Here is a 12,571-nt window from a genome sequence, read left to right as displayed (position 1 = left end):
TTGTGCAATCTGAGGGAGGAAGGCTCACCTTCCTCTCCAGATTTGTGAATTCTTTCCCAACACTGGCCTCCAATACTGTTTTGTGCATTTCTAGAGGATAGTGGCTGCTTGGCCCAAGAAATTGCGCAAATTTGTCCCTGGGTCAGTAGTCCTTCCCAGTTGGGATTGTGCATCCCAGCAGCTAGCTGCCTAACTGGATTGTGCATTTTGCAAATCCAACAGACAACCCAGACTTCCTTTTGCATAGTTCTGGCAGCCAGTCACTCAGCCTCCTAGTAAAATTTGCACAATCTTTCTCATCAGTCCCTAGGTATGTGTTGTGTCCTTCCCTGGATTTGCTTTGTTTTCACTGACATTCTTTCCATGCATGTTGCTTCTTTCCAAAACTTTCAGGTGTTCATATGTCTCAATGATTTCCAAGAGAATAGGATCACAAGACACTGATGGAGTTGCAGCTAAGCAGGTGTCCTCTGGTTTGCCGATCTACAAAGATACGGAGTTGTATCTAGACAAGGACATCAAACTGAAGTGGCAAGAGGTTAATGAAGCATTCATAAACACTTTTGGGGAAGACCTCGAAGATCGTCAGGTGTACTTGAACATTCACAAGTCTGGCTTGTACGAGATTGCATGCAGATACATCGCGTTCCCATGCGCGGACATGATTCACTAGATCATCTCTCGCACTGACCCTGAGACGATGACTTTGAGCAGTGTCAATGGGAAGAAGCTTGCAACCTTCTTGGCATGAGATTACGACGAGATGTATCAGATGTTCGAGCCCATGACTGTCATGACCCCTCCATTCAGCTTGCCCAACAACAGAGCTCACTCTAGAGACATTCTGAAGGATTGGGTAAAGGAGCCAGCTTGCTTCAGGATGACACCCAACCAGATCTACAAGACAAAGATATTGAGGAAGACATACCAATACTTGGTCATATTTGCATGTAGACTGAGTGGCCAAGCAAGCACTGAAACCTTTCCTCAAAGTTTGGTGATCGCATTGGACCAACTGGCTAGAGAAGTAAGACCATGCAGCTGGTCTTGCATACTGGCTCACCAGTTGAAGGAACAAGTCACGAAGGCTCGACAATCACTCGAGGGACATGATTCACTAGATCGTCTCTCACATTGACCCCGAGACGATGACCTTGAGAAGTGTCAGTGGGACGAAGCTTGCAACCTTCTTGGCACGAGATTACGATGAGATGTATCAGATGTTCTAGCCCATAACTGTCATGACTCCTCCATTCAGCTTGCCCAATAGCAGAGCTCACTCCAAAGACATTCTGAAGGATTGGGTAAAGGAGCCAGCTCGCTTCAGGATGACACCCAACTAGATCTATAAGACAAATATATTGAGGAAGACATACCAATACTTGGTCATATTCGCATGTCGACTGAGTGGCTAGGCAAGCACTGAAACCTTTCCTCAGAGTTTGGTGATCGCATTGGACCAACTGGCTAGAGAAGGAAGACCATGCAACTGGTCCTACATACTGGCTCACCAGTTGAAGGAACAAGTCACAAAGGCTTGACAGTTACCCAAGGGACATGATTCACTGGATCGTCTCTCACACTGACCCCGAGACGATGACCTTGAGCAGTGTCAGTGGGACGAAGCTTGCAACCTTCTTGGCACGAGATTACGACGAGATGTATTAGATGTTCGAGCCCATGACTGTTGTGACACCTCCATTCAACTTGCCCAACAATAGAGCTCACTCCAGAGACATTATGAAGGATCGGGTAAAGGAGCCAGCTCACTTCGGGATGACACCCAACTAGATGTACAAGACAAAGATATTGAGGAAGACGTACCAAAACTTGGTCCTATTCACATGTCAACTGAGTGGCCAAGCAAGCACTGAAACCTTTCCTTAGAGTTTGGTGATCGCATTGGACCAACTGGCTAGAGAAGGAAGACCATGCAACTATTCTTGCATACTGGCTCACTAGTTGAAGGAACAAGTCACGAAGGCTCGACTGTCACCTGAGGGTATGCATGTAGAGATTTATATGTCCGCTTGCATTCTAGATGCAGTCTGTACGACATGAGTTCTTGGGCTTGGAGTGGGCATGGTCACCGATGGAGACTGTTGTGAACACATATTTCAAGCTGTTGTCTGAATGCAACTTCAGAGGAGTGATCATACGACTGTCCGACCATTTTGTCACCCTAGTATACAGGTTGATATTCGAACAGGATCCACCCTGCATGTTAGAGGAAGCGATGAAGGCATTGCTAGGCATTGCAGATTGGTATGCCTCACCATCCAACACGTTCATCTAAGTGTTTAGTGTAGAGAAGTCTCTGCATGTTCTGCCAAAGTTTTCCTTGGACGTGCTTGTCATGCAGGAAGTAGTGTACCACATCTCGGTAGGATTGACAACTAGATTGCAGTGAAAGAAGAAGGCACCTTGGCCCGCTCTTCTGTTGCAGATTGGGTTATATGAGATCCAGAGTATCAAGCAAGCAGATTTCGAAGCATAATAGATGAGGAAGTATCCTTTCAACCTCCGAAGCTTCAACCCGTATGACCCACATTGCATTGTGAAGGATCACTGCACGAGAGTTTAGTTCAACTGGATCCATGGGGCATGTCATTGGGCCGAGGAGGACTCATGGAGGTACTGCTAAAATTCCTCCAGACCCAATGAATAGGTCGGCTTCACCGTAGAGTGGTTAGAAAAGCAACATGAAGCAGCATCACAGAGAGCACCAACAGTAGCAACAACAACAACAAAGGCAGCATAACCAAGCATACATGTGCGCGACAAAGGGAAGAGGAAGATTGTCGACCACATGGAGGAGGAGAAAATCTACAAGTTTCGAGCAGATCCACTTGTAGAATAAGAAGTTATGGCTATTCAGGCGAAGAGGTAGTAGCGCGACAAGCGAATCACGCGAAAACAGAGGGATAAGAAGAAGATGGAAGAAGCAGAGAAGGAGTTGCATGAGCTAAGGGAGCAACTCCGGGAAGAGCAAGAGCTGTGCCAACAGGAGAAAGAAGTGCATCAGTAGAAGATTCAACAGGGGGCGCATCACGTGTAGACAAACGAAGCAATGCCCGTACAAGTAGTTGATTCATCTAAACAACTGGCATCAATCGAACAAGGTGAACCATTGCAGGGGAAAGACTTTGCTCATGAGATAGAATAGGCGCTTGAACAGTTGGATGTAGACATGGAACAACAGGAGTTGGAACAGTACACTGAGCTCATGCCTCACCGCAAAGAGGCCGACTCACTTGCTTCATTGCATCCTGATGATGAGCAAGTCTCGAATGACTAAGGAGGCACTGAGATCATTGGTGGTCAACCGGAAGTAGAGATGCACAACATCTCCTTTGACGAATCTCATCACAAAATTGTGCAGTCTCAGAGAGTGCCAACTTTGGAAGACCAAAGATCCCCTGCGCATGTTGAAGAACAAGTGATCGTGACTGATGTGCACAAGCATCCAGCTGCTTTGGCTGATGCAACTAGAGTCTATGCCAAAGCCACTAGCTCAAGTGTCAGTTTCCTCAGATGAGAATGAGCGAATGGTGAAGGAACTACAGGTGGCCAAGCAAGGAGGAGACTTGGTGACAATGTCCGTCTAGCTGAACTGAAGAAGGAAATACTAGATGAAGTATTGTCCCTTGATACCGTTATGTGAGCATTGTACTCCAAGTTTAGTATCGTGCACCAAGGAGTCGTCCATCTCCACGGGTGGCAGCAACGATGTGCGAGAAGAGCATGCATCTTGAAGAACATACATGCTGCTATTGATAACATGCAAGCATGGACAATGAAGTACAAGGGAGCCCCGCTTCACTTGCCAAAGATGATGAAGGCCAATGCAGTTGAGCTGCAAGCACGTATTTGGAGTTAGATCCGGAACTATGAAGACCTACCACAACTCATCACTAGCATACATGCTTCCCATGCACAAGTATTCAAGAGCATGGATGTTATAGTGCACACCCATGCGATCCCATCACTTGGGACTCTCACCCAGGCGAAGACAAAGAAGTAGGTCCGACAGGAGCTTGACTCGTACTTCGATGAGTTGATGTGCACCGCCACCAGCCCAGACTTGCCTATTAGTGTTGACATCATGTGCAAGTACGTTTCTGGTCTGGCCACATTGAAGACAATGATGCGCATGCTCTCAGACGAGTTGGACAGGGGAGCCCGAGCAGTGTACCCAGATGCTATGGAGGCAAGGTTCAGGTCTCAAATAGATGTCAAAGCAGAACACACAGACACTATCAAGGACTAACAATCTTGGCATCAATATGTCACTGTCGATCAACACGAGGATGTCGAGCAGTTGGAATTCTATGGTTATCTAAGTTCGAATGATGCCTAGTTTGGCTTGTTCAAGCCATTGTTCACATGGGTACATGCGCATTGTAATATTGAGTCATGTCAAGTGTAAGTCGAGTCTCAATAGTGGATGTAACAGTCATAGAGTAGGTGAAGAGTCACGAGGGTAGTTGAATGGTCACAAAGGGGAATGTCAAGGGTCACCCCACCCTTTGCTATATATCGTCCCTCATAACTCATTGTATAGGCTTTTGGTCAGCCAAGCTTCTACTAAGACTATCTTGAAGCAGGCTTGGACAGTATTGTAACACGCCTTGGCTTCTCCACTGCACGGAGCTAGTACATCTCTTTATAGGAGTAGGCAGATGTGGTTGTAATGTTCCACTATTGGGGCTAGCATGTTTACATGGATGTATTGTATGATTGAGACTTACACTTCTTTATATAATAAAAGCCAACACATTTTCATGCATATGTTGTTATTATAGTTGGACTGCTCCGGTTGCCTTAATGATATATGTTGTTTAACTTATGTACTTGTGTATGAACTGATTCACATGCAATTATATGAATCTTGTTGTTAATGTGTTGTATATGTTGTTAATGCTGTCATCGTCCGTGTCAATTGCTCTGCCAGACATCGGAAAATTTTTCACATGAACCTTGTTGTAACAACCATCGCACTCATCTTGGACTGATCCGTGAGTGTTGTACGTGTCATTTTACCTTATATGATGTGACTGCTGCATCCAAGTGGACTACTCCACCGGAAGCTATGCATGTCCGCCGGAGGAGCATATTTCACATTTGATGCAGGTGCTGGAAACCTCAAGATGTGCGAGTTTGCATAGTAGTCTTTGGTGTATTTGGGGTATGTGATCGGTGGAGGAGAGCTGAATATAGATCCTTCCAAGATGGACGCCATCATGAAATGGTCGGTGCTTACTATTGTTTTTGAGGTTAGGAGTTTCATTAGGGCAACATAGTACTTGAGGAAAGTCGTAGCCTCATTTTCAGCGGTAGCAGCATGAAGCAAAAAAACTTATATCTTGTTGACTCTAATGTAAAATACACAAATGTATTTGTAAATAATAATTTATTAATATATTATCGCTTAGGGTAGCTCAATTGGCAATGGTCGTGGAAATGAAGTCTAATCGAACAGGAAGTCTTGGGTTCAAATCTTATGCTATCCCCCCTCGATCTAGGTGAGAAGTTGGACATGATGAAAATATAGTCCTACCAAGCTTACAATTTATTTTTTTAATTTATATATATATATATATATATATAATGTACAAGGATGATCGAATGTTACAATGAGGCCCTGCTTATATACCTAGGCAGGTGTCCTTTCATGATTGGGCATGTCTTTTAGACATGCCTTTTCAGTTAACTAATGACTATTTAAATAATCATTATCTTGATTATTCATCATTTATATTTATTTTATTTTATACAATTTTATGTTCATAACATTGCCCCTTCCTTCAAAAGCTTTGTCCTCAAAGCTTAATGTTGGTAGTTTCCTTCACCTTAACCCCAAACAATTTTCTTCACTTTGTGTTTTGTCATCTCAGCATATGTAACTCGATGTGAGTGGTAGCTCAACTTATATAATTCGTTTTTTTTTTTCTTTTCAAATTAAATAATAATAATAATAATAATATTATTATTATAATTTTTTTTAATTGAATTAATTAATTTATAACTATATAATATAATTCGAATGATAATTATGTGATTGAATTAATACATATCGAACCATGTTTTTTGTATCGATCCACATTGTATTGAACCGACTGTATATAAATACTCCACCCGGTGTAATCTATGTATACCAATGCAATTATACAACCATATATATATATATATATATATATATATATATATATATATATATATATATATATATATATATATATATGCATGTATAGCCAATTAGACGTCACGGTGTACGGATGCAACTGTTTGATCGAGGGCACGATGCTTTGACGGCGGAGGAAATAGTGAGGAACCACCTGCGTGCATATATATATATATATCGATCCAATTAGATGTCCACGGTGTATCGATGCAACCATTTGACGAGGGGCACGACGCTTTGATGGCAGAGGAAATAGTTAGGAACCACCTGCGTGCATACATTGATGGCTGATCGTCTGCTCCTCAAAATGACGACCCAACCTGGGCAGCTGTATCTTCACCGACATTCCGAGCTGAAAGAAGAATTGTTGTAAAAGAGGAGCACGTTCTGAATATATACAACACATTTTCAACTTATTCAACATTGCAACCATCGTCCAAAATGTTGACTCCTCGTTCATGTAAAGAAGGAACAAGCTGGCTATGTAACTCATTCCTTGAATATATCCTGTGCGGGCTCTGTCATACACGTCATATGCTTTCAAAATATTGTACAGAGACCCACCATAGGTTTTGAATAATGCTAGGGATTTTAATGTGCGAGAAATGTCTTTAATAATACAAAGTTTCTCGAATTGCGATATTTCATGCGATATCAGTTGTGCGTAATTTACAACAGGGTTTTTGACATAAAGTGGACTCGCCATAAACATGATAATAAAAATTTATGAAAACATCCAACATAACACCGTCTAAACACCTTGGAACCCGAGAGGTAAGAAGTAAAATCTCCTTTGCATCATCCACCAAGTGTTTTGGCATGGAGGCAAATTCTATTGGGCATTCAACAGGCAGAGGTATTTTAAATCCACCAACATGGTTAACTAGAAATATCAACATTAGTTTGTAGAAGCTTAAATCTTGTTGAAGAAGTGGCACATCCCTGAGTATTTGAGCCTCATAGCAAATCCTTTGTTGAGATAACTAATCAATTTTTGTCTTTGCATTAGCAATTTCTTGCTCTAATTGTGGAGGAGCTCCTGCACCACATTGGGCTTCTAGTGTGGCAAGTGCATATTTACTCCTCGAGAGATCATGCATTAGGCTCTTGTAGTCGGGGTATGCTCTCAAAATACCTAAGTTCAGTCTTCTTGTTGTCACGAAAAAACATTCAGTAACAAAAAATATATGGTCTATCTTTCATCACTCGAGGATTTACGTATGGAATTAGAGATAACAGAATCAAAAGCATGGTTACTGCCAGAACTCGTGGCTTCTTGAGATCGTAAGACACGACGTTCCTCTTGTTCCCTCTGTTGTTGAAACTGCCTGAAACTTTCAGTACGTGAATAGTTCCCTCTATCCACCCAAGCTGCAATCTCTTCAGATGATGCATGAAGTGTTGTCAAACTTTGAAAATCAAGACGACTGTTGTGCAAGATATAATTTGGATCAATCAAGGTCAATTTTTTCAAATCTTCTAGAAATGGTGCACAAAGCTTTAGCATAACAACACTGAGATTCACAAACATGCTAGCACTGGCACATTTAAGAGGATTTATATTGATTCTTGCCCTTGCTGCATTTTTATCAATGACTTCTGCCAAGTATTCAAGTACCTTTTCATGCTTATTTGAATTCTTTAAGAGATGATACAAAACATTATGGAGGCCTTCATATAATTGATGCATAACCGTCTTATTTGTAGTGAATGTGGACTGTAAATCTACCTGACGACGAATCTCAGCTTGAGAAAAGCATTGGTTCCCAACACCGTGTTCTTCTCTTGTAAACACATCAGGTAAAGTACTGACATGGAAAAAGGGTCCCAGTATACTTTCAACTTCAATGAGTCGTCCGTCCACAACATTGCCTTTGCATATCCAAGATGGATGATTGACTAGATATTTTTCACAAACATGAATATCAATTAGTTTTTTAGGGTTCTCAAGGGCTTCTGAAAGTCTTGAAGAGGTGAAGCCACTTCCCTCGTGGTTAATTTCAAATCTTCATACAACTATTTTAATATAGGATCCAAACTATATTCTTCAAAGGTATTTTCTTCTTTAGTTTTCATATACCCCTTTTGACTATCCTTTTCATCACAATCGTTATTGAGGTCATCTTCATCTTCATGTGGATCTTCTTCATTATGATCAGGTCTATCTTCTCCATTATTAAATGTAATGTTTTGTGCATTATTCTCATCATTTCGATCATGGTTTTCTTCCTCCTCTTTCCCATAATCTAGTTTTTCTCTTTCAAATATGTCATATTCATAATTATTTTCAAAAATATCTTCTTCTTTTTCTTCTTCCACATTTTCCTCTTCATCATCATCAATGTCTTCTTCAACATCTCCCCCATCGTTATGATATTGTTCATCTCCTTGTTTCTAAAAATAATCCTCATCTGGATCAGCATCTTGATCTATATCGTTTTCATATTCATCATTATCTATTACATTTTCATTTTCATTATCACCATTCTGATCAAACACTTTTTCTCCTCCTTCTCCTTGTTTCGTTTCTTCACAGTCATTATCATCTTCCTTATTATTGATTTCCTTTAGATGTGATATAACTTTTGCACATGATTTTTCTAATTGTTGAAGCTTTTCTTGAATTTTACTAAATTTCTTAATGAATTCAGGTGAAAACTTAACGACATATTGTGCGGTGAACAAAACGTTCAAAGACTCGCATGGCTCTGATACCACTGAAGCAACAAGACTTATAACTTGTTGACTTTAATGTAAAATACACAAATGTATTTGTAAATAATATATATATATACAAGGATGATCGAATGTTACAATGATGCCTTGCTTATATACCTAGGCGGGTTTCCTTTCATGATTGGGCATGTCTTTTAGACATGCCTTTTTAGTTAACTAATGACTATTTAAATAATCATTATTTTGATTATTCATTATTTATGTTTGTTTTATTTTATACAATTTTATGTTCATAACACAACACCGCTCCATGCCATAATAGCAAGTGGAAAGAGTTTCCAATGGGGAAAAGGTCAGCAAAGGGATTTCAAAGAGCTAAAAAGAAGATAAGCTAAGCACTAGTTCTTGAATTACCAAACTTGCAGTGATCCCTTGAAATGGAGATAGATGCGAGTGGGTATGTTATGAGAGTTGTCTTGATTTAGGGAGGAAGAATTTTATGCTACCATTCTAAGTATTTCATGGGGCAGTCCTTAACTACCCTATCTACGACAAGAAGCTCTATACCATGGCGCAAGTTGTGAAGAAGTGGAAGCATTATTTGATGGGAAAGGAGATAGTAATCCACACAGATCACCAATCGTTACAATATTTGCAGGGCAAAAATAAACTACAATAGACCAAGCATTACAAGTGGATGGGGTTTTTACAACAGTTTCATTTGGTGATCAAGTATAAGAAGGGAAACACAAACAAGTTGGCCGACATGCTTTCAAGGCCACCCACATCAAAGATCACAACTTTGGGGACTCTTATGCACATGGATCCATTCACCCATGATGCATAAAAAGAGGCATATTCAGAGGATGAGGAATTCAAGGAGGTGTATCAGCAGTTGCAGAGTCAGAGTCATGTGCACGATGATGACAACACCATTGACTACCATCTCTAGGATGAGTTACTCTACAAGCTGGATAAGATATGTGTTCCTAAAGGTGATTGATTGTAGCTTGTTAGAGAGGCTCACACCTCCAAGGTTGCATGACACTATGGTGCGGGGAAAACCATGGCTAACTTGCATACCTTTGCGAGATGCAAGAGTAGGTAGGTAGGTTCATAAGGGGATGCATGCTTTGTTGTACCAGCAAGCCTAGCAACAAGAAAAAGGTTCTACATCATCCCTTACATGTACCTACTCGTCCTTGGGAAAGAATTTCCATGGACTTTGTGGGAGGTTTACTAACAACTATGAAGGGACATGACTACCAGTTTGTGGTAGTTGATAGGTTTAGTAAGATGTCTGTTCTAATCCCTTGTAAAAATACCATTAGGGGGCAAGAAGCAACAAACTTGTTCTTTGGACAGATTTGGGTGCACTTTGGGATACCAAGGAGCATAGTTTTGAATATGGATACAAGATTTCTTAGTGCATTCTGGACTACGTTGTGGGAGAAGATGGACACAAAGTGGAAGAGATCTACAAGATTCCATCCACAAATAGATGGGCAGACAGAAGTAGTCAACAAGAGTTTGGTGCAACTTCTTAGGGGATACAACCAGAAGCATCCGAAGACATGGGATGAAAATATGGTATATATACAACATTATTACAACAGAGCAGTCCACACTTCTACAGGGAAGTCCCCATTTCAAACTTGTTTTCGATATTTTCCACCTTCACCTTTGGATATTTCATATGGGCAACAAGGAGGAGTGAGGGAAGATCTTATAGGAGATTCTTTGAGGGCTGAATAATTTATAGAGAACATCAGGCATATCCATTTACAGGTACAAGAAACACTGCAGAAGTCATAGGATAAGTATAAGGCCAAGCATGATCAACACATAACAGAGAAATCGTTCAAGGTGGGAGATAGAGTATGGCTATAGTTGAACAAGGAGAGGCTACAAGGGGCCTAGTAATAAAATCAAGGCTCTCATATATGGTCCCTTTGAGATATTGGAAATGGTGGGTGATAATGCATATCGACTCAGTTTACCACCATATATGCGCATTTACTCAGTTGTGAATGTAGAGAATTTGAAACTCTATGAGCCTTCCATGCTAGATTAGGAAGAGGAACACGTCCTACCTTTTGTGGAGGATTTGGCACCAGATGCTCAAGCATAATTGAAAGAAGATACAATTTTGTAGAGGAGGTCTACAATTACAAGACAAGAGAAGCGTGATCTTTGGTAGATTGGATTGAAGTGACAACTTATAGGCAAAGCTAAATGATACACCAGAGAGAAGGTGGAGGAAAAATTTCCTCACCTCATTTAGTAGTAGCTTTTGGGGACCAAAAAACTCTTAAAATGGAGAGGTGTAATCCGTATTAGATTATCATATTGTTTTTCATCTATCTCGATGCATTTGGAGTGGAAAAAGTGGAGGAATCAACTCATGGGACTGTTTTTATCGGTGTAACCCAGTTTGGAAAAATAGTGTTTGAAACCTTCTAGAAGAGTTTTGAGGCATCAAACGACGTCATTTGGGGGTAAATATTTACTACTTTAGCATAGCACCATTTCATGTTATTCTACACACAAACATATTTCCAATAGCGCAAGAAGCGCATCAATCAGGGTTTGTATGCAAAAATTATGCTACTCAGAAGTTGACCTTCCTGTTTTCACACCTATAGTTCGAGAGGATGTCTCGTCAGCCCCCATTATTCATGGAAACAAGTCTAGCCACATGATTATGATGTAAAAGACTCTAGAAGAGTCTATATTGTAACTCTACTTAAGAGTTAATGTTATCAAAATTAACCATCAGTAGGCTAGTGGGTTGTGTTATAACTGGGCCACTCAGAAGAAGAGACATTCCATTCTTTCGAGAGCATTTTGTTCCATAGTTGATCAAAGAAAGCCATGAGAGATAGCAGGTAGAGAACATAGAGATGATCTTTGCATTGTAGCAGCCCACGAGCCACAAACATTACTTCTTTGTACCTGCAACCATATTTCCATACAAAGAAATAGAGCGAAGCGACCTCACCTTCCAACTGGGTTTTCTCCCGAAAGGGTTTCCCAGAGAGCATAACTTGTGTCTTATATGTGTGTGTGAGATTATTTTTCATTCTCTACTTTTATGCATAATTTCCATTCGCATGCACACACTAATTATAGTTAAATCTACATATCTTAAAGTTCAATAAAATTGTAATAGTGTAGAATCTCAAAAATTTAATATAATATCATCAGATTTGTCCTGACGAACTATCCATTGGAATATCCAAAACAGTTTACGAATTAGTCAAGGCGGACCATATACAATTATGATCTTCACAGTGGACAAGTGTCGTGGATTCTGTTTGGTTCATTGTTTGAATGGTCTTTTGGTCTCTCTGCTTCTGTTGAGAGCTCATGTTTCGTAAATTGTATTTGGAACTATGTATCTTTTGATAAATTATATGGATGAATGGTCTCTCCAAAGTAACCATGGCAAAGTCAAAATGTAATTTTTGAAATCCACTAGAAAATTATGATTTTTTCATTGGAAAACAAACCATAACAGATGAACTCAAAGGGAATATTTAATAAAAATATTATTACCATTAATAACCAAATAAATAAAAATGAACATAATAATATATAATGGTTCACATAAGTGAAATATATATTTTGATTAATAGTATTAACTAATATTAATACAAGCTCTCTCTCTCTCTTTATATATATATATATATATGCTTTTGTGAGTAGAGT

General features: G+C 40.1%; 1 pseudogene; it reads right to left on the bottom strand.

The window, feature by feature from the left end:
* Positions 1 to 6,440: 6,440 nt before the first annotated feature.
* LOC149199136 (putative ubiquitin conjugation factor E4) lies at positions 6,441 to 8,724 on the bottom strand (annotated as a pseudogene).
* Positions 8,725 to 12,571: the final 3,847 nt, after the last annotated feature.

Source organism: Pinus tabuliformis, chromosome 2_1, assembly GCF_031772625.1.
Source record: "Pinus tabuliformis cultivar Carrire ecotype Pingquan chromosome 2_1, CPIR1, whole genome shotgun sequence".
Taxonomy (NCBI): Eukaryota; Viridiplantae; Streptophyta; class Pinopsida; order Pinales; family Pinaceae; genus Pinus; species Pinus tabuliformis.
The sequence above is the reverse complement of the archived record's forward strand: the minus strand, read 5'-3'. Positions and strand labels throughout refer to the sequence as shown.